The sequence below is a fragment of the Eriocheir sinensis genome, chromosome 34, assembly GCF_024679095.1.
Source record: "Eriocheir sinensis breed Jianghai 21 chromosome 34, ASM2467909v1, whole genome shotgun sequence".
NCBI lineage: Eukaryota > Metazoa > Arthropoda > Malacostraca > Decapoda > Varunidae > Eriocheir > Eriocheir sinensis.
The window spans coordinates 17,449,063-17,472,324 of NC_066542.1; the positions used below are offsets into that span (position 1 = coordinate 17,449,063).

Sequence of the window (23,262 nt, forward strand, 5' to 3'; positions counted from 1 at the left end):
CCCATTCTCATTATATGGCATTTCTCGATCTGGATCTGGACGATAATGCGCAGGGCACCCGTATAGGTGCATAACACGTGTTGAATTCCATTTCCCATTACTTACTCCATTCATGTATCTCATTTAAGTCATTTTGAAACCTCACAATCTTCTTTTTCCTTTATCCTCCTCAGAAGCTTGGCATCATCTACAAATATACTCGTATAGCCTAACACTTCCTCCGGCATATCATGTATATTAAGAACACCGAGCCCTGTGGCACTCCACTCGTCGCTGTTCACTCTGACTTTTCATCCCTCACCACCGTTCTTAGTTCTCTGTTCATCAAGTAATCCCTCATTTAGTTCCTTATACTTCGATCCCCCCACTTTCTCGCTGTTTCAATTTCCATAGTAATCTATTATGTGGTACTTTGTCAAATGCTTTTTTAAGTCCAGATATACGCAATCCGCCCATCCATCTCTCTCCTGTAATATGTCAATGTGTGTGTGTGTGTGTGTGTGTGTGTGTGTGTGTGTGTGTGTTACTATATGCCTGCTTGTCTGCCTTTCTTGTTCATCCATTGTGTGTGTGTGTGTGTGTGTGTGTCTAACAGAGGAGCTCATCTCGCGTGGACTCGCTTCTGGACAAGGATGCCGCGACAAGGTGGATGGTGTTCGTTACATACGTTCCTCCGTGCTCGGCCCGGCGCCTCCAGTCTCTGAAGTGCACCAGAATGCCACTTTTCATACCAGGCTGAACCATCTCCGCGCCGCCCACCTGACCGCCTGACCAGCCTGACACTCCCCCAGCTGGGCAGACGTCGGCTGCACTATGACTTTCTCGGTTTTTTTATCACATGCTTCCTGAGTGCTGGCTGCTGCTGCTGGTGTGTGTGTGTGTGTAAGATCAAATTAAGGCTAGGCCTGTACATGGAGAGTGAAGGACTGTCGTGAGGGTCTTATATCAATGGACCCGGAAGTTAGGGAAGCATCTCATAACTATGCCATTGATAGTCTCAAAACGCTTGCTTGCCTTATCTGACAGGCTTCTGATACGTGAAATAGTGGAAGAGGGCGAAGACACATGAAAAAAGGTTCATTGCGTATATTTTCCTCTAAGGCGAGATGCGTGTCACTATGAGGCGGGCGACAAGGCTACCCACCCTCCGTTAGCCGCCCCACCAGGCACCTCTAGGCCAGGCATACCCAGCGTTTCCATGCATCGTGCCAAAGGTTAGTGGGTGGCAGTAAAAGTGAGAGGGCAGGAGGCGTGGACCTTGAGGAATGCCTGATGTATAAGATGGCCAGTTGCAATGCGTGCCTTCCGTCTCTTGCTGTCGATCTTTTTTTATCTATAACGCTGATCGAGACGTAACTAACCACGGTGACAGACTTGCAGATCATAAACAGATATAAGGACATCACAACTGCGTGGCATTATCGGGGAAACACAACCAGCAACTATAAGAAAAAAGCTGTATAGGGGAGGAGCGAGGGAAATAAGTAGGTGGCAACTCCATGAAGGTAGAGGCTGGGCCGCGGGTGGAGGTGGAGGAAGGGGTACTGTCGACTCTGTTGTGGTTTGACACGCGCTCCGTCCCTCCGCACTTCTTCCTTCCTTCTGGTGTTTCCTCAAGGATTCAGCGGCGTGTTCCAGCGTCTGAGGTGCGCATGAATGTTTGTAGTACATAGTGTTCATCCTGTAAAGACGTTCGTGGTGCCTATAGAAGTGGAGAGGCTGGTTGAGGGCGTGTGAAGTTGTGTCGTGTTGTGATACAGTAACGTGGAGGAACCGAAACACCTTGACATTGAAGAGACTGGCATGTGTGGACGCCGCTAAGAGTGCCGACTGCAATGACAAATGTGTGGGGGCAGGTGTGTGTCTGTGCAAGGATCGGTGGTGTGGTTTAGACGAGTGAGCAATTAATAACCAGCAGGAGTTCTGTAACAAACTAATCCCCAAACCTTAGCACGCTATCAACTGGGAGGGATAAGTAGTGATCCGATGTAGTGACCCAGTGTTGTGTAATGTATCAGTAATAACCCGTGATGGTGACAGACACATCAGACTGGTGACAGCGATTTTAAAAGCAAGTAAGAACACTCGATCAGCTGGGAGGTTTGTATGTAAAGTGTCCGGCTATAGCAATCCAGTGAGCCAATTGTAGTGCAGTGCATGTGTTGTATCAGTGACCGTAACAGACACAGAGGGTGGAGCCAAGCCGTGCCAGGGGCCATCAGGGAGTCTCCTAGGGCCACGCCGCAGGGAACAATCAGACATACAGTAAGCAGCAGAAGTAGAGTTACCGCGAAGGAACTGATTAGAGGAAGTTGGTGTTCGTGTTGTTGTTGTGATCGACTTTTTTGGTGGTTCTAGGGCTCCAACACGCGCCACACTTTTTATAACCTTGCGTGCCGTGAAAGGATTAATAGTGATTGGCGGTTATTTGTGTACTTTTTTTTTTTTTTGTGTGTGTGTGTGTGTGAATTTGTCGACAACCTTGGTAGACGGGAAGAAATTAAGTTAGTGATGGACATACTTATCATTAATATTAGTGTGTGTGTGTGTGTGTGTGTGTGTGTTGACAACCTTGAACGGCACGGAAGGATTAACAGTAACGAACACCGCTTTATTTTTTTAATCATGAGCTAGACCAGCGGCACAATTCCTATGAGAATCGATGTAATTGAACGGGAAGTGTTGAGCAATTAACCAGCGATCGCTACAGGCAGTTATAGCGACATCAATTTCTTGCGTCACTATTTACTCTTGATTGTTACGCCCTGACGTGTGTACCCAGATACCTGAGGCGATGGCAGGAGGCAAGGACACCCAGACTACTACCTGTGTGCGTAAAGGGGCAGCAGGGCACTCATTTATTGGTACCACTGCCAATACGACGGAGATGAGCACTGAGGCCACGCGTAGCCATAGCGTATGCCCATAACCGTAACTTTACAGTGGATGAACTTCGTGCGTTTTCAAGTACGATCGAATACAATGTCAAGGCGACCAAGAGAATCACAATCCGTTCTTTCCCACGCTGCTGCTGGTAACTGGCTTGTATTATTATTATTATTTTTTTTTTACCTGCTGGGTTGAGTCAGCTCCACCACCACCACCACCACCGCCACAACCTGCTGGCGCCTCGAAGGTCTTGCCCCGAGCACAGGCCAGACGGGGTGTGTGTGCTCCTAACATTTCCTGTCCCCGCGAGTCCCGTAAACACTGCATGGTTGCCTTCCTTCCTTGCTCAGGCGATCAGCCTCAACCAATATCGTATAGGGGCAATGATTAGCGGCCTTTTTTTCTCATTACAATTTTTTGCCCTTGAGCTGCTTCCTTTGCTGTAAAAAAGTACAAGCAATGATGAACACTATGCTTTCCTTTCTCTCTTGTTCAGACGATCAATGTACGCAGGGTCTTAAGCAAGCAATAATGAACCTGTTTGAATATGTACAAGCGTGATTGATAGAGACGATCATAATTTGACGAGGGAGAACTTATAATTTCTGCTTGTGTAGTTTAGTAGATTCGCGTGTTCCCAGGAGGATGTTCAAGCAGAGGGGGAATGTTTGAATTCATGCACCTACTATGTGTGTGGATGTGGTGGAGGGAGGAGCTGATGATAAGATATAAGGTGAAAAAAGTAAACTACGGTACTGATTATTGCTTGGATGACGTTATGATACTAGCCTTGTTTATCCTCGTCCTCAGAACCATTTTTAGGCCGAGAAGAAACGTGTTTGAATCTGTGCAAACATGTGTGCGTGTTGAGGGAAGGGAGCAGAGAGTTATCAATAAGGAAATGATAAGTATTACCCTGCTTAATACTTGCATGAAGCTTAGACTATCGCCGACATTGTGATTTCACCATTAATCTTTTTAGTATGGGGGTACATTAAACGATAGAGATGTCATTGCTTATGAGTGCCTTTCTGCTTGATAAGTTCCGTTGCGGTGTTTAACGGGTTGTCTGGTATGCATGGGAAGCCCTGTTGATGCAAGATTACCGGTGTGCGTGTGTGTCGGGGGTAGGGGTGAAGGTAGGTAGGTGTGGGCGTGGCTGTGAGGGGAGGGGAGTATGTGTGTCTTGTATAGCGAGCAAGAACCAATATAGGAACACATGTCTGCTTGAGTATAGGCGTGAGGAACAGGAAAGAGGCGGTCCCAGACTCATATAAAGGCCTCGTTACATGGTCAGCGAACACTAGTGGTGATGAGACAAGGTAATGGAGCATTACCTGCAGTTGTCACGTAAATCTGATTGATTTTAGATTTCCTGCGATTAAGAAAGAGACAAGATTTAACCTTTAACTCGGTCCATTTAAACCCGCGCCAGACTTTTAAAGTGCGATAATCATTTTAAAATACGATAGTTAGCTCAGGTTTTAGGAACGTCGATTTATTCTTTCCGCTCGCCAAAATTCATCAGTAGTTAATGGTCTCAACACTAAGTATGATTAAAGTATCGTTATTTTTGTGGGTGCGACAGTTTCGGTGAGAAACCCAGCAAACATATTGTGCATAGTACAATAATCTGGTCACTCTGCCTCTGCTTCCCCCCGCCTCCTCCCCTCTACTCAAACAATAACAACCACAAAGGAACACAAAGGAAGAACAAACAACAGCAGACCTGCTGGTCCTTACGAGGTTGTTTGTGACAAGCTACACTAACTATCTAATCAAAGGTGGAAGATGAAGGACAGCAAAGGCGAAGGCAAAGCTGGCAGGAAAGGAAAAAAGTGAAGTGAAGATCATGGCCCGAGGCTTTTGGTGTTGGCGTCAAATTTATTCAAGACTAAAAGCAGTGTGTGACCGCCAGTGGCTGAACGCAGAATCCTGCAAAGGGTTGTTTTGTATGGATTAGAGGTACTGGTTATCTCTTGACTTAATAAATCATGACTATTTTTTTCTTTACTTGACAAACCATTATTCAATGATAAACTCGATAGGGCAGTTTGGAAAGGGTAAATAGATACCATAGAAGTAACCGTTGCCCCCAACAGGTGTCGTTTTCTCAGTCTATGTAGATGACGTTATTTGCAACTGCATCTAAACTTTTTTGAAGAGCCTTATCTCATTACGCATTGTCCTGTGGAATATTATGTTTGTTTGAGTATCGTTGCAGGATAAGTGAAGATGACGTACTTTTCCTGTTTCTCTTCCGCCATCATCTCCTCCTCCGCAATAAAACGTCTGTATACTCGTCCGTGTCATTGCTGGGAGGTGCTGAGCATGGATCCATAGATGTCGTACGGATCCTGGTGTTGAGGACCTAAAGACGTGAAGTGTGTAAGCATACATTCTCTCTCTCTCTCTCTCTCTCTCTCTCTCTCTCTCTCTCTCTCTCTCTCTCTCTCTCTCTCTCTCTCTCTCTCTCTCTCTCTCTCTCTCTCTCTGTGTGTGTGTGTGTGTGTGTGTAATTCACCACAGCCTGATCACGTGTTGGACTCGTGTGTGTGTGTGTGTGTGTGTGTGTGTGTTGGTTTCCAGAGATCATGCAGGTGCCGTGCTCACTAGACAGGTTTTTTCTGATGAACCGGAAAGAGCCGCTGACCGCCCGTTGACCGGCCGTAGCCAGCATGCGCGGCAGGTCCAGCAACAAGAGTTCGAGGGACGGTCACGCGTAAACTTCCAAGGTTCGCTATATTCGACCTCCAACTACCCCTCTATATATTCTGCCATCCACTTATCCTATGCATGGGGAAGCGGGGCGCGCTCGAGTGTCAAGCCCAAGAGAGCGGTAAATGTTGTCTCCTCGTGCGGAATGAGGGAAGGCGATGCTGGTGACGAGGCAGCCGCAGCGTGTCGGGTTTGTCGTGCTTGGAAGAGCTGACAACCGCGACGTGCACGCTCCAGCGTCGCTTCGTTCGCTTCTCGAGGCCAATGTTCTAACTTTTCTTAGTGACCCAGTTTTAATTTTAAGCGTTTCCCTCACGACCCTTCTGCAAGCCTGTCGATAGAGCACAGCACGGTCTGCCTCCCGTCGCCTGGTATTCAGTTGTCTATTTGTGAAGAAGCAGCAGGCGAGGGATGACAAATCAGTCGCGAAACCTAGAACCATATTGTGGCTCTGCTCTTGCCAGTAATCGACGGGTTCCTCATGTATTTATGAGCCTATTTTTGTTTTATCGTCAGCTGCTGTTGTTGTAATATAAAGCGTTAATGCTAAAGTTCACTTAGTTATAAAAAAAGGATTAGGCTAAGTGTAGTGCGCCATCTGGTTTGATCAATCATGAGCGTTGCATCACATGTCAAGACCCACCTTGGACGCGTTGTTTCCTCAAGCGAAAGTGAGGTGAAACAGAGGTGTGTGTGGGTGGAGGTGTGGGGGAGGGCAGTCACGAGTAGGGGCAGAGATATATTAGTCCATGATCAAAGCGGCAGGGAACTCACGGAGGCGGCGGTGGCAGGGAAAGTCATGAGCATGTGTTGTGGTGAAGGCGGAGGAGGAGGAGGTCATGTGAGGAGGGAGGGAGGGTCGAGGCGAGGCGACACTGCGGAGGAATTGTCTTTCTCGGGGTGACTTGCTCTTTTGCTCCCATCATGAATTAAAAAAAAAAGATTAAAAAAAAACTTCGCACGATGTTTCATGTTAGCGATAGGCCGTTATCTTTGCCTGTAATTACTGGTTTTGCTTGTAGGCTTTTATTTAAGAAGGTATGGATGAGGCTGTGGTTATGTCTTGGCTCAGGGAAATGGACGATCCTGCCCCCTTGTTTAATTTCGTTTCCTTAGCGTTAAATGGATTGGCGTTGGCCATTAAGGATATGTGGCCTGGAAAAAAAACAATGGTCCCGCTTCCTTATGGCGACTTGCTACCGTTAGGAGAGCAAGGCCAGCACATGGAAGATAGAACAGAGCTTTTTAAAATAACGACACGAAACGAAAACGGAGAATATTATTAAAAGATGCCGGTTAAGGTCAAATTAAGGAAAAGTGTCTACAATGGCAAAGACCGTTGGCAGAGATTTCCCAAACTTGAGTGCAGAGTTTGATCCTTTGAGCATATATTGTCGTACATGAAGCTGAGTAAATATTGCTGCTGCAGAAGAACAAAGATTTAGGTTTTCTTGCTCCTTTCAACGTTTCTGTCTTACCTTTTAACATACTAATCCACATTTCCGAAAGATCTAACAACAATTGGTCGGGTAGAACAGTGACTTTGCTTTCATGTGTGTTTTTATTCTTGTGCTTTCTTCGTTTTCTTCTCTTACTTGTCCGTTTTCTTCTTTTTTTGTTTTCTTGTACAACTCTTGTCCTATTCCATGTATAAAGTCCTAGAGCTGTTTATAATGTCCATGTATCTTGCAGGTGGAATGTGTCGGAACCCGTTGAGGAGAGTGACTATGAAAACACGAGAGGACAGTGCGAGTGGAGTGCAGCGCGGGTCGTGAACTATGTATGAGTGGTCGAAGAGTGACTGCGAGAACCCGGTGACTGGATAGACAAGTGGACAGTACAAGTGGAGTGGAGTGTCATGCGTGTGATGAACCGTGAGTCGTTGAAGAGTCACTACCAAAACCCGGTGACTGGATACACGCGTGTGAGTCGAGTGCCAGTGGAGTGTAGTGTTGCGCATGTGATGAACCGTGGGCTGGCGTCCTCCACCCGTCCTCCGCCCCGCCCATGAATGCCTCCCGTAAAGCTAACAAAAGAAAACGGTTAGCAAACAGTGTGTCACAAAGGTGTGTCAGGTTAATGGCAGCAACGAGGTGAAGTTAATGGCTCGCTTCCGTGTCGCCCGCCGCCGCTACTGCCTCTGCCCCGGGGACCCTCCTCAGGAATAGGCGATTGTGTGTTTGTTCATCCGCTGAAAGAGGAAATTTTGCCTCACTCAGGCTGAAAATTGAGGGTCCGAGTGTGGCGTCCTTGCATTGGCGTGTGTCCTGAAGTGATGTCGCCCCAGAAGTTTTGTTACACTGGTTCGTAAATAAGCCAAAGGAAGTTCTTCATTATTGAAAATTGTATATATGTAAAGAGCAGTAAATATTTTTATTGAGGAGTGTAAGCGAGATAGATAAGTGTGTAAAGCAAATATACTGAAAATCTATCCATCTAATTTTATGGTGATCCAACAAGTACATTTAAATAGAAGTGACGTCGGAAAAAAAAAAATGGAAACTAGATAGACAAAGAGTTACTGACCTTTGTACATGTGGTTAGGCAGAAGGGTTGCACAAGGAAACAAAGAAAGAAGAAAAGAGAGGCAAGTAAGAAAAGGAAACAATGAAAACACAAGAAGAAAACAAATAAAGGAAGTAAGTTTGAGCGTTGATAAGAAAACAGTTACGGTGAATAATAACATCCTGATAGAGTGTGTGTGTGTGTGTGTGTGTGTGTGTGTGTGTGTGTGTGTGTGTGTGTACGAGTGAGCGGGTGTGACCATCGCTTCTATTGTCGTCTTTATCGGAAGCAATAGTAATACCACCACCACCACCACCACAATCATCATCATCATCAGGACTATCTTGCCCTTCCACCTGTATGGCTCCTCGCTTCCACGTTTGCAACCCACGGAAAGCAAGGTAAGGAAGAGACGATAATTTTTTTTATACTTTATACTCTTTGTTATTACAAGACATATCGCCGCCAAAGAACACATATTTGACAAGGCTTTCGTAGGAGTGGTGGGCATTTCCAGGGGTAGTTTTATGACCCTGGTCGTAGTGTGAGTCTTCTTCTGTACCATGAACCTGAAAAAAGCACCCATTGGAGCCCGACTGACCCCCTCTTCGACCTTTAGAAATGGCTGATGTAAGAAGCGAGAGTGCCTTATAATACCAACCTATATATTTCTGTCCATGCAAGAACGTGGTTAGAATAGATTGTTACACACACACACACACACACACACACACACATACACCAATCCACACACCCTGCAGCATGTTTCCTCTTTAGGCTGTCGTATGCTGTCGCTGCGGTTGGTTCGTTCCCCTCGTGCTATCATGCTGTTAGTTCCACACGATTTCCCGCTTGGTTCCCTTAATTGCAGTGCTGGCCGCGCCTCCTCAGCCGTCTAGTCAGTGCCGTCTCGCTGCCAGCCTGTACCAAACACACTTGAGTCTCGTGGGGGAGCGAGAGCACCTTAAGAAAATGGAAATCAGAAGCGTATGATGGAGTTGCTAATCGTTGTTGGTCAAGAGAGAGGGAGAGTGTGGTTGGTTGTGTTGGTGTGCAGTTTTGGTTGTCATGGATGATGTATATGTTTGCTTACCCCTTTCCTCCCCGCCCCCCCCACACACAAACACAAGCACAGCAAGAGGCGTAGTCGGGTAGGTATCAAAATAGCAGTAAATAGATCCTGTATGAGTCGAACTAACGGTGGAATGTGCCAATAGACGTTAACATACTAGTAAAAGTGGCATAGATGCGTCAGATTAGTAGCATAAATATGAGGTAAGATAGTAGGGCTTCAAATTAGTCGTATAAGGTGTGTCTATGGGTCTAATTAGTAGCAAGACCAGGTGTGTACGGGTGCCCAATTAGTGTTAGCACCAGGTGGAGGCAACAGGTGAATGGAGGCTAGTCGGGCGGCGGGGCGGAAAAGCAGGAAGTCAGGAAAGCAGTCACGCTCCATAGCAGGAAGGCCAACACCCGGCAGACCGAAGCAGAAGGGGGGGAGGGGGGGGAAGGGAAAGGGAAGGGAGAAGGAAGGAAAGGAGAGGATTAAGACAGAGGTATGTGATTGAAAGTGACAGAAAGGGGGAAAGAAGGGGAGGAGAAGGGTGGAAAGGGGAAAGATTAAGAGGTAGAGAAGTTATGGGAAGGGGATGATGGATAGGAAAAGAAGGGGAAGGAAGCGGGAGGAGTACCTATAGGATTCAAAATGAGAGGAAGGGGTAAAGAAGGGGAGGAGAGAGATGGGAAGGGGAAAGAGTGAGAGGTAGAGAAGCATTAGAATAGGAAGGAAAAGGAGGGAAGGGGAAGGAAAAGGAAAGAAGCGGCAGGACTGTGGGATTGAAAGTGAGAGGGAGGGAGAAAGAAGGGATGGGAGGGATGGGAAGGGGAAAGATGTGAGTAGAGAAGATATTGGATGGGAATGAAAAAGAGGGGAGGGAGGGAAGGGAAAGGTAGCGGCAGGAATATGGGATTGAAAGTGAGAGGAAGGGAAAAAGCAGGAATGGGAGGAATGGAAAGGGGAAAGGTAGAGAAGATATAGGATGGGAAGGAGAAGGAGGGTAGGGAAGGAGGGGAAAGGAGTAGACAAGGATATGGAATTGAAAGTGACAGGGAGGGAAGGGAAGGAAAGAGTTGGAAGGGAAGGGATATAGGAAGGAAAAGGAAAGGAAAAACCGAAACAGGAAGGGAAAGGAAGAGACAGGGGTATGGAATTGAAAGTGAGAGGGAGGGAAGGGAAGGAAAAGGAAGAAAATGAAGGGAAGGGAACGAAACGGAATCAAGGGACGGTGGTGGGGAAGGGGGGGGGATAGAAGCCTCCTCCTCCTCCTCCTCCTCCTCAACTCATTCATTCAACTCGCAAGCGGCGTGTGAACGGCGCCGGCCACTGCCCTTTGCTGCTCACTGGCTCGCTCGTGCTGCCGCCACTTGACGGCTATCACGTTCTGGCCTCGAGTATTCAGTGACGAGTGGCCTAAGCGTGGGGGGCTTATGTAACTGGTAACTGGCTGTCTCGGGGTTTGTCTCTCTGTCTGTCTGTGGGATTGTCTGGTTTTCTTTGGTTTTATGTCTGTCTCTCTGTTTATCAGTTCTCTGTCAGTTGTAATGTAGGAGGATTATGCTAATATATATATTTGATTAACAATACTGGCATGTGGCATTTGGACATTTATCTCGTGCCAGTTATAATGATTCAGAGAGGAAGAGTGAAAAGGAAGGGAGGAAGAATGGAGGAAGAGAGAGAGAGAGAGAGAGAGAGAGAGAGAGAGAGAGAGAGAGAGAGAGAGAGAGAGAGAGAGAGAGAGAGAGAGAGAGAGAGAGAGAGAGAGAAGGAAGGAGCGGAGAATCATAAAGCAGTAAGGAAGGAAGGAAGGAAGGAAGGGAGGAGAGTCGAGAGGAAAGAGGGAAGAAATGAATGAAGGAGAAAACGGAAAGAAAGAGTAAAGGAAAAGGAAATTACTGGAGGAAGTTAGGGAGGAAGGAAGGGCATAATGAAAAAAATAACTCTATAAGATGAAGGAAAAAGAGGGAACGTACATAAGAAGTAGAAGGAGACGGAAGATGGAAGACGATGCGTGACTCATTCCTATTAAAAAGTGGCGGCGGCGGCGGGATGCTGAGGAGGAGGCTGCAGACCGGGAGATGAGGAGAGGACGGGGGGGGGGAGAGAGGGAGAGGGGGGGCAAGCATCCTGACAGCCTCATCTTCTCTCCCGTTTTATACCGAAGAGAAAGTGTGAAGGATCTGTGTATTTTGCGGCGGCCTTGAGCGAGTGAGGGAGACGGGTTAAGTAAGGAAGGTTTGGGGAAAAAAATGGACAGAGCTTACGGGTCAGCGGGTCACTTTCACTCTCTCGTGGGTCAGCTGGGCGTGAGTCATGGATATAGGGTGAGTAAGATGTCCCGAATTTACCTTACCTTACCTTATTTTACCCTACTTTTCCTTCCCTTCCTTTCCTTTCCTGCTCCTTTCCTTTCCTGCTCCTTTTCTTCCCTTCCCTTCCCTTCCTTTCCTTTCCTTTCCTTTCCTTTCCTTTCCTTCCCTCCCATCTCCCTTCCCTTCCTTTCCATCTCTCATCCCTTCCCTTTCCTTTCCTTCCCTTCCCTTCCCTACCCTTCCTTTCCCTTGCCTTGCCTTGCCTTGCCTTGCCTTCCCTTCCCTTCCATCTTCCTTCCCTTCTATTCCTTTCTCTTCCCTTCCCTTTCCGTTCCTCCTCTTCCCTTTCCTTTCCTCCTCTTCCCTCTCCTTTCCTCCTCCTCCTTTCCCTTTCCTACCATACCTTATCTCGCCTTGACCAATCTAACCTCACCTGACCTAAGACGCGTGAGTCAGGGATAGAGGGAGGCTGGGTAAGGGAAGATGATGCGCTAAGACGGTGGGTGCAGACTGTAGATGTTTGAACACACACAGAAGTAGAGCAAGAACAGGATGAACGAGAGGCACAAGAACAATAGTAGTAAAAAGAGAGAAAGAAAGAAGAAATGAAAGAACGAGAAGATTAGTATGAAGAGGATGACTATGCTGCTGGTGATGAAGATGAGGAGGAGGAGATGATGATGATGATGATACTCAGACAATGGGTGTGAATGCAAGGACACTGCGGGTAGTTGATGGCTTACTCGTGTTAGGCGTAATACTACACTAACTTATGGTGTTCAGGGTCACACTACACTTGCTAAACATGCTATACGGCGGGAGTTTTTATTTTTATTTTTACAGTAAAGGAAGTAGCTCAAGGGCAAAACAAAGTAATAATGAGGAAAAAAAGCCCGCTGAACACTGCCCCTATAAAAAAAGAGTTAAAAATAATGTTATCTTGAATAGTATATATGAGTACTGTATTTCTTTTTAGTATGATTTAACGCTTGTTGCCTCCCACCACTGCTCTCCTGTCGGCTCTGTCAGTCTTCGTTTTCCTTTTTTTACACTGTTTCTGATATTCTTAATTCTCTGTTTGCTTACGTATGTACCTTTAAAGAGAACTGCCAACTTTGATATGAGAAATTTACGAAAACCTTCTTAACTTGTATAACACACACACATACACACACACACAGTCCCTCATCATCCCAGCCAGGTCATTTTTCATTCATAATTAAACCCATTCCTTCCCTTTTCTTCTCTTCTTCTTCCCTCCCCTTCTGCTTCCTTCCCTTCCTTCTCCTCCCCTTCCTTCTCTTCCCCTTGCCCTTCCCTCCCCTTCTCTTTCCTCCCTTTCCTCTTCCCTTCTATTCCCCTTCCCCTTCCCTCTCCTTGCCCTTTCCTCCCCTTTTCTTTCCTCTCCTTCCTCTTCCCTTCTCTTCCCCTTCCCCTTCCCTCTTCATGCCCTTTCCTCCCATTCTCGTTCCTTCCTTCCTTCCTTCTCTTCCCTTCCCCCTTCCCTTCCCTTTCCTTTCCTTTCCTTTCTTTTCCTTTCCTTTCCTTTCCTTCCCTTCCCTTCCCTTATCTTCACGTTCATTTGCTCCAGTCTCAACACATTCCTTCACATGCCGCAACATTACCTTCCTTTTCGTTCCACACAGTCCAAACATTTTGAACATTCTCCATCAAAATACATAACGGAGAAAAATTATACCAGGTGTTTCGTGAGGCTAGGACTAAGGACACTATGCGACTAAGAAATCTTGGACCAACCTTCTGAAAACACTAACCTAATGTATATTCTTACCTTTTCTCACCCCTAATTACTTTCCCTTACCTAATCTTACCTGACTTACCTTACCTTACCTTAACTCACTTTACCTTACCTTACCTTACCGTACCTCACCTTACCTTACCTTGCCTCACCTTACCTTACCTCACCTTACCTCACCTTACCTTTAGATACCTTTCATTACCTTACCTTGTCTTACCTTATTTTCCTTACCTTACCCCACAATACCTTACCTTACTTTACCCAGATTAACCTAACCTAACTTAACCTAACTTACCCTAACTCATCTAAGAACAAATAGGAAATCGTGGTGCAAGGGAAGAGAGGGGCGAAAAATGCTGTTGTAAAAGGAAGTGAGGAGTTGAGCATCGAAATCTTAGGAGAGGGAAAGTGGAAGGGAGTGATGAAGGAAGGGAAGGAATGGAGGGAGGGAGGGAGGGCATGGGTAGTTACAATCCCCTATCCCCTATTCTTCAACAACACTCAGCTGTCACCTTCTTCAACACTAAACATCCTCGGTCTATCCTTAACTCAAAATCTTAACTGGAAACTTCACATCTCTTCTCTCACTAAATCAGCTTCCTCGAGGTTGGGCGTTCTGTATCGTCTCCGCCAGTTCTTCCCCCCCGCACAGATGCTATCCATATACAGGGGCCTCATCCGCCTTCGTATGGAGTTTACATCTCGTGTGTGGGGGCTCCACTTACATAGCTCTCTTGGACACTCTCACTTTGGACCAAATCTGGCGAGCACGAGCTTTTGCTGGCAGCTTTTGCTCGCGGGATGGCTTGCTCGCGAGTTTTTGCTCCTGCGTTTTACTCGCCGTTTGGACGGGGAGCAGCTCGGCGAGCCGCGAGCTTTGGTGCACTGATATGTGAATAATATATATTGCCTAGTGTATCGGATCCGTATACCCATGATATTAGAAAACTTATTCACATACTCGCTTTATGTTTGATGGTGTTTGTAATAATTTACGGTATGATGTTGTGAAAAGTAGTGTTGGTTTTTATTTTGATTACTGGATCCTTAGCCAAGACCAAGACCGCCCAGCTGAAATAAACACTCGCCATGGCCACCTTCGCTCCTAGTTCTAGAGTTCATTGGTCCTCCGGTATTGTGCATTCTTTAATATTTAGAGTCAGGGACCATCCCGAGTTATGGGACCACAGCCATCCACATTTCTGTGTCTAGGCTGAAGAAAGTTAGCTGGATGCAAATCACCATGGGTCTCCCTTCCGTTCAGTCATGACCGAGCCGAGACTCATCTTTTCTTCTTCTGCATTCGTTGAATAACGGCAAGTAATGCCGTCACAGCTGCACACTTAGCCGTAATGCGAAGCGTAGATGTAGTAGGCGCCATGGCTGAGGCTTTGTTTACAGTGTTGCTCGTCGTTTGCCGCTCGTCAGTGTGAGGACACCAGTGACTTGCTCACGAGCAAAAGCTGCCAGCAAGAGCTTGTGCTCACCAGATTTGGGTCCAGTGTGACGCCAGCTAAAGGCTCTTCGTCTCATCAGCTCTCCTCCTCTTACTGATAGTCTTCTACCTCTTAAATTCCGCCGCCGTGTTGCCACTCTTTCTATCTTCTATCGATATTTTCACGTTGACTGCTCTTCTGAACTTGCTAACTGCATGCCTCCCCCCCCTCCCGCGGCCTTGCCGCACACGACTTTCTACTCAAGCTCATCCCTTTACTGTCCAAATCCCTTACGCACGAGTTAACCAGCATCTTCACTCTCATCCCTCACGCAGGTAAACCTTAGAACAACCTTCCTTGCTTCCTTCATCTGTATTTCTTCCTGCCTACGACTTGAACTCTTTCAAGAGGAGTGTATCAGGACACCTCTCCTTCCGAAATCGACCTATTTTTCGGCCAATCATCTGAGCTTTTTATAGGAGCAGCGAATAGCGGGATTTTTTTTTTTTCCCTTGAGCTGTTTCCTCTGCTGTAAAAAAAAAAAAAAAAAGCTTGGAAAGGAGGCAAGGAAGGGAGGAATGGAGGGAAGGAGGGAGGGAGGGCATGGGTAGTTACAAGCTTGGGAGGGAGGGAGGGAGGGCATGGGTAATTACAAGCTTGGGAGGGAGGCAGGGAAGGGAGGAATGAAGGGAAGGTGGGAAGGAAGGAGGGCATGGGTAGTTACAAGCTTGGGAGGGAGGCAGGGAAGGGAGGAATGAAGGGAAGGAGGGAGGGAAGGTGGGAAGGAAGGAGGGCAGGGGTAGTAGTTACAAGCTTGAAACAGTGAATGAGCTTGGCGGGAAGGGGGCTGTTGCTTCTCCATTTCTTCCTCCTCCTCCTCCTCCTCCTCCTCCACGCAGGGTCACACTTCTTAACGGGACCCGCGTGTGGGAACAACTCCGTCTAGTTCCTCTGCCTCTGCCCCGACATGCCTGCCTACGTTCTCCCCTCCCTTCCTCCTTCCCTCCCTCCCCTTCCACTTATATCGGTGCCTCCGTGCTCCTCTGCAACCTTTTTTTCCTCCCTCCTGTGCCTTCCTGTCTCTGTCTGTCTGTCTGTTTGCTTGTCTCACCGTCTGTGTGCAATCTGTCTGCCTACCCACCTGCCCGTCTCTGCTCCTGCCGCCCTGTTTGTCTCCCTCTTCTACCTCCTCCTCCTTACCTCTCTGTCTCTTTGTCCGCCTCTTTGCTGGACTGTATCTCGCTGTATATTTCTGCATTCCTGTCTACCTGTCTCTGTCTGTCTGTCTGTCTGTCTGTCTATCTATCTATCTGTCTGTCTACCTGTTTGTCTGTCTGTCTGTCTGTCTGTCTGTCTTTCTGTCTGTTTGTCTGTCTGTCTGTCTGTCTGTCTGTCTGTCTATCTGTCTGTCTGTCTGTCTATCTATCTGTCTGTCTGTCTACCTGTTTGTCTGTCTGTCTGTCTGTCTATCTGTCTGTCTGTCTGTCTGTCTGTCTGTCTTTCTGTCTGTCTCTTTCCATGCCTTCGTTACCTGCCTTTCTGTCTGCCTCACCTGGTAATCTCGGGCACATTCTCTCGCACAGTAGTAATAGTCTAAGAATCGCGGCCTACCCAAGCCAGTACCCACCTCCTCCTCCTCCTCCTCCTCCTCCTCTTCCTCCTCCTCCACACAATACTGGAAGAGGTCGGCAAGGAGGCTGGAGGGTATGCTATGCCTCCTGCCTCTCCACCAGCGCCTCCACCTCCTCCTTACACCAGGCTCAACTTTTTTTTTCATGTAGCTGAAAGACTTGTCGAAAATAATTTTGTTTTCTTGCTATTTTTTACGTAAAGGGTCAACAGTATAAGGAAATAGTTAAAGGGACTGATATTGTCTTACCTTATATAATTATTAGTGTAAAATATGAGCGTTTTTGTGTGTTTGGTACTATTCGATTAGTTGTAACAGTTGTGGTGGTGATATAGTGATGATGGTGGTGGTGGTGGTGGTGGTAGTTGTGGTGGTAGTGGAATGTAACGAAGGATAGAAGGGGAGGGAGGGTGGAAGCTACGGGGTGAGGAGGCCGGGAGAGGGGGGGGGTAGGGGGGGTTTCAGGTTTAGTAACTTCCCCCCCTACTCCCCCTCCGTCATTCCTTTTCCAAACTCATTCATGCTTATAGTGTTTTCTTCATGCCTGGCAGTCACCACCACCACCACCACCACCTCCTCCTCCTTCTCTTATTTTCCACTTCCTCTTTTATAGTTTTCTCGTATTCATTCTCTTGTTCTCTCTTCCATCTCAGTATCTTCATCCATCTTCAAATCTTCATCCATATCTTCATCCAATCTTCTCCAGTCAAGTTCCAATCTTCTCCAATTCATCCAATATCTTCATCCATCTTCAAATCTTCATCCAATATCTTCATCCAATCTTCTCCAGTCAGTCTTCAATCTTCTCCAATTCATCCAATATCTTCCTCCATCTTCTCCAATGTTCTCCAATCAATCTCCAATCTTCTCCAATCAATCTCCAATCTTCTCCAATCAATCTCCAATCTTCTCCAATTCATCCAATATCTTCATCCATCTTCTCCAAACAATCTCCAATCTTCTCCAATTCATCCAATATCTTCATTCATCTTCTCTCTTCCATCTCAATAAATCTCCGCATCCACGCACGTTGAGACCAAGAATACCAATACCTGCTATAGTTTTTACCGCAAAGTCAGTACACACGAGTATGTAGGCTGCGAGTCTTGTGTGTTTAGTGGTTTTGAATTGAGGGGAGGGAGGGGACGCGTGCGTGGAAGAGGGTGCGGGAATGTGTGTGTGTGTGTGTGTGTGTGTGTGTGTGTTTGGAGAGAGAGAGAGAGAGAGAGAGAGAGAGAGAGAGAGAGAGAGAGAGAGAGAGAGAGAGAGAGAGAGAGAGAGAGAGAGAGAGAGAGAGAGGAAAAAAGTGGAGAAATCATACCAAATTTTTATGCAGTGAAAGTTTCCTGGGATACTTTTAACCCATGACCTGCTTGCTACCTCCTCCTCCTCCTCCTCCTCTTCCTCCTCCTCCTCCTCCTCCTCCTCCTCCTCCTCCTCCTCCTCCTCCTCCTCCTCCTCCTCCTCCTCCTCCTCCTCCTCCTCCTCCTCCTCCTCCTCCTCCTCCTCCTCTTCCTCCTTCTCCTCCTCCTCCTCTTCCTCTTCTTAAGCACTCGTGACCTCCTGTCATCACAAAACAGGAAATATTGAGCATGTAGACTCACTATTACCACTACTACTACTGAGATTCATGAAATAGCATCAAGGGAAAAAATGATGTAAACCCAGAGTCCTCTCAGAGAGCAGACATGGACATATAAAATAAGTCACAGTAGAATAAGAACAATGTAGAGAGTGCAATGTGGTGTTTTATTTTGTCATTCTTTTTGCCCCCCTCTTTTTTTCCTCCATGTTCTTTTTCTTTACTGTGACTGTTTTTTTATTTTTCATATCCATGTCTGATTTTGAAGAGATTCTGTTTGGGTTTATATATTTTTCCCCTGGTGCTATTTCATGGATCTTAGTATTAGTATTAGTATCCGCAGTAGTAGTAGTAGTAGTAGTAGTAGTAGTAGTAGTAGTAGTAGTAGTGTAGTCGTTATAGTAGTAGTAGTAGTAGTAGTGGTAGTGGTAACAGTTTAATAGTAGTAGTAGTGGTAGTAGTAGTAGTAGTAGTAGTAGTAGTAGTAGTAGTAGTAGTACTGGTTACAGTTCAATAGTAGTAGTAGTAGTAGTAGTAGTAATAAAAATGATAATGGTCGAGTAAGCGGGAGACCTAACCTCACGTATAACCGACTTACCTTTCAGACAATTAACCTGTTGGGAAACGTTGAAATTACACCCGGTGCGCATGTGTATACTTTGCAACGCACCTGTGCCGGGAGATTGCACACTTTCGATGCTTCCTTTGAATGCCGCTCATCCGCTAGGCTTCAAACTCTCTCTCGCCTGCGGTGGAAAGTGTTGCTCATGCCCCATATGCACATCGTTAGCTCATACCTTAATATTTCATGGTGTTAGTGTGTTAGTAAGTCGAGTTTGTCATTAATTTCATCTTGCCTGCAATGGAATGTGTTGCCCAAGTCCTCTATGCAATTCGTTAGCTCATACGTAATTATCTTATCGTGTTAGTGCGTTAGCAAGTCGAGTGTGTCATGGAATTCGTCACCTTTGTTCAGTCATCTATTCAGTCATGTATTCAGTCATCTATTGAGTCACGTATTCGGTCATCTATTCTGCATCGTATGTCGGAAAGTCTTTGGTTGTGTTTTTTCCTTGCTCTGGTACTTTTATTTTTTTACTGGAAAGAATACAGCTCAAGGCAATAAAAAAAAAAAAAAAAAACGAGAACGCTGAAAGAACACGCTGGCGCTTCTTCTGCAAATAGTACATAATGAGAATTCCAAAACAGAGGGTCAACTACAGGTGAAATTCGGTCATCCAATCAGCATCATCAGCCAGTCAGCGGGCGGGTGTTTTCCTCCTCCGCGCCGTGTCAGTGTAGTCAGCGGATGGCATTCAAGCGGCCGGTGCATGCATGGCCGGGGCATAATTAGGTGACTGGCGCTGTTGTTGGGGTCGCCCTCTCCTCGACCTCTTCCCAGGCGGCGGTGAAGACGGCCAGACGCTAGTTGTTGCCTCAGACATCCGCGGTGAAGGCATCCTCATCTCTGCTTCCTTCCTGTTGTATTGTTGATGTGTCTTGCCTCAAGGCTGGTTTGCTTGGCTTGGTTTGTTTAGAAAAATAAAGTGTGATTTTTTTTTTTTTAGCAGTGAACGTTTGTTATGATTTGCTTTGAAATTAAACTTTTACTATTTTTTTAGCAGCCAGCATTAATTATGATTTGCTTTCAGATTAAACTATGATCTGGTTTATTTAAGCAGGAAACGTTTATCATGATTGGCTTTTAGATTAAACGTTCATCATTATATTCTGGCACTAAATGTATATCATAGTTATTTTTAGCAGTAAGCCTCTTTATCATAATTGTATTATACAGAGTCTCTTGACCCTTCCTCCCCCCCCTCCCCCCTCCCCCCCCCACACACACAATACCGACATAAATATACTACTGTTCCCGTGAAGGTCGAGTAGAACAATATCAAAATAAAGAAAAATTAATACCGTTCACTGTTGCGTAACGGAAGACTTCAACAAAACGAGACTCTCCTCATAGGGGAAAAAAACTATGGAATGCTGCATTGGTATTTCGGACCTTAGTGTGTGTGTGTGTGTGTGGTATACAGTTAGTCACCTGGGTTGTCGACTTTCTGCGTGCGGCGTCCGTCCACCCGTCCACTACACCTTTCTCCTTCCCTCCGCCCTGTTCGTGTTGTCGTTCTTTTGTTTCGTATCCGGTTGCCGCCCTTCTCGCCCCGCCCTGCCTCGCCCTGCCCTACCGTAGCACCAGGCCTCGTATTCTCAAACTCTCGACTCTCGCAACGACTATTTTCTAAGACCACCACGCTCAGCTATTGCGTATGCCCCCAACTTTACTTTTACCTTACAGACAAGATTAGTCGGATTCTGAAGAGTGTTTTTTCCCCGTTCATGGCGTAGAAACCGTCGGATCACCACCGCGGTCTTGAAAACACCCATGGAAATCCCTACAACTTCTACGGGAGACTTTTGAAATATATTTACTAAAGCGTTGAGGAAATGTGTGAGAATGTGTGTCCTGGCCGCCTCTCAATCTACCACAAAAGACGAGAAGAAGAACGGGAGGAGGATGAGAAAGGGTGAGGGGAAGAGTGGCAGCGCGTCCCTGTCATAACATCGATAGGGGAGTAAAGGGGAGGGGGAGGAGTGAGTCGTGGCCGAGGCGGAGGGTGGACGACCGTGAAACTGGTACTACTGTCACCACTCCGTCCTCCTCGTGGTGGTGGTGGTTGTGTTGGTGGTCGACCCAGATTGCAAGGGAGGAAAAGGCGGGGATATTCACGCTGTTGTTTTGCGCTGAAGGTGTTGATGAGGTGAGGGAGGGCGCCGTATTAGCATCCTCAAGTCGGCCTTATTTTTATTTCTTTGGTGATGAAAGGAAGAGAGGACGGTACGGTACGTTAGCGTCTTTAAATCTGACATAGTTTTACTTCTTAGGTGTTTTTTTATATTGTGAATGTATTTGTTTTCTTATTATGGACCAAGAGAGAGAGAGAGAGAGAGAGAGAGAGAGAGAGAGAGAGAGAGAGAGAGAGAGAGAGAGAGAGAGAGAGAGAGAGAGAGAGAGAGAGAGAGAGAGAGAGAGAGAGAGAGAGAGAGAGAGAGAGAAGAAGAAGATGAGAATGCACTTTTGCCTTTACTAAGAGCCACGAGAGGGAGAAAAGGGAGGAAGGAAGAGAAGAGAAGGGAGCTAAATACGATACAAATAAAGGATGAGAAATGTCCCGTCAGTATTTTGTCACCGGGAGCTCACTTCAATTGTTATGTTATGTTATGTCGTTTATATTTTTACTTATTTTTCTTTTTCCTTCTATTTTAAAGCATGCTGGTGTTCCCTCTCTTCCTTCCCTTGGCTCATTAACGATACTCCACTCTTCACCACCACCACCACCACCACTATCATTATCATCATCATCATCATCAGCACCATCATCAGGGGCTCAATTTAAAGCATGTCTCATCTGCTCCCAGACTGTGACGTGTGCTCGGTCACGCCCTCTGCATTTCTTTTGTTTCCTGCTTCCTGTTTTCTCTTTCCTTAATCCCTTTTTTTTGTTTGTTTCTCGTGTTGCTTGTATGTATGATTATTTTCTTTATTTTCTCTCTTGGTTGTACTTTTACCTTAATCCTTTTCATTTTTTCCCTTTCTCTTATTTCATCATTTACTCCTTTTTATTTATTTCATCACTCCTTCCTCTTTCCTTGCCCCATTCTCGTCATTTTCCATTTCTTTTCTATTTACCATTTTCCCTTCATCTTATATTTGTTTTATATCTTGTCTCCTATTTTCTGAGGATAATTTTGGTAGTGATGATAGTGGTCGTTGTTTTCTTGTGGTGGCAATTAATTATGGTGATTGGGGTGATGGTGGTGATGGCGTTGGTGGTAATTATGGTGATGATGGTTGTGGTGGTGGTGGTGGTAATTATGGTGATGATGGTTGTGGTGGTGGTGGTGGTTGTAAAGGTGAAGGTAATGTCAGAGGAGGTGGTGGCGCAAAAGACACCTGGTGACTGATGGTTGTTCTGGACTGGTGGTGGTGGTAATTATGGTGATGATGGTTGTGTGTGTGTGGTGTGTGGTGGTAATTATGCAGAGGATGGTTGTGGTGGTGGTGGTGGTAATTATGGTGATGATGGTTGTTGTGGTGGTGGTGGTGGTAATTATGGTGATGATGGTTGTGGTGGTGGTGGTGGTAATTATGGTGATGATGGTTGTGGTGGTGGTGGTGGTAATTATGGTGATGATGGTTGTGGTGGTGGTATATATATATATATATATATATATATATATATATATATATATATATATATATATATATATATATATATATATATATATATATATATATATATATATATATATATATATATATATATATATATATATATATATATATATATATATATATATATATATATATATATATATATATATATATATATATATATATATATATATACAGCAAGGGAGACAGCTCAAAGGCAACGAAAAAAAAAAAAAAAAAGGTCCGCTAGGCGCTGCTCCAATAAAAGGAAACAGAATAAGAGCCCGTTTTATTTTATCTATTCATTCATATTTATGGTATTTTATGGTTCGTGTTCGTGAAGTCTGCTCATCTACCTATCTGCATGTAACGTGAAGATGCTGTCCGTCTCTCTCGTGATTGTTTTATAAGTAAAGAAACATACTGTCCAAAAGTTTCTGTCCCGCTGTTTGGATGCTGTTTTTACTATCCATTTCCTACCGTGAGTGTAGACTGTAGATGATTTCCGTCTTTGTGTGACTTTTTTTTATAAATAAATAATCGTATTGTCAAAAACTCTGTCTCTGTGAAAGATCTTGTTCTCTCTACTCTTGTCTGTCTGTGAGTGGGGATGTTGTTCTTTCTATTCTTGTCTGTCTGTGAGTGTGGCTGCTGTTCTTCCTATTCTTGTCTGTCTGTGAGTGTGGATGCTGTTCTTCCTATTCTTGTCTGTCTGTGAGTGTGGATGCTGTTCTTTCTATTCTTGTCTGTCTGTGAGTGTGGATGCTGTTCTTTCTATTCGTGTCTGTCTGTGAGAGTAGATGCTGTTCTCTCTATTCTTGTCTGTCTGTGAGTGGGGATGCTGTTCTTTCTATTCTTGTCTGTCTGTGAGTGTGGATGCTGTTCTTTCTTTATATCTGTGTGTCTATCTGTTCGTGTGTATGCTGTCCGTCTCTCTTTTGCCATAAAATTAATTGCAATCGCTCGTCCGTGTCCTCCTCTCTGCCTGGCCGGGTCGTTCTCCTCGTTAGCTTCCTCCTTATGCGTGCGGAGGTGTGGCTTGGCTGGCTGTTTGTTTACCTTCGTCCTGGCCGCTGCTAATGAGGTCACCGCCCGGATTAAGCACGTAAACAGCGGCGTGGCGGACCGCCTCGAAAATCAGCGCCC

General features: G+C 45.8%; 1 protein-coding gene across 3 annotated transcripts in view; it reads left to right on the forward strand.

Annotated features, from left to right (window-relative positions):
* The first annotated feature begins 1,524 nt into the window (after nt 1–1,524).
* LOC127007164 (uncharacterized) overlaps nt 1,525–23,262 on the forward strand; it is a 78,308-nt gene continuing 56,570 nt past the window's right edge. For all 3 annotated transcript variants that reach the window (XM_050877874.1, XM_050877877.1, XM_050877876.1), the window contains exons 1-2: nt 1,525–1,646; nt 7,300–8,513. The gene's annotated coding sequence lies outside the window, so the exon portion shown is untranslated. The remainder of the gene's footprint in view (nt 1,647–7,299; nt 8,514–23,262) is intronic.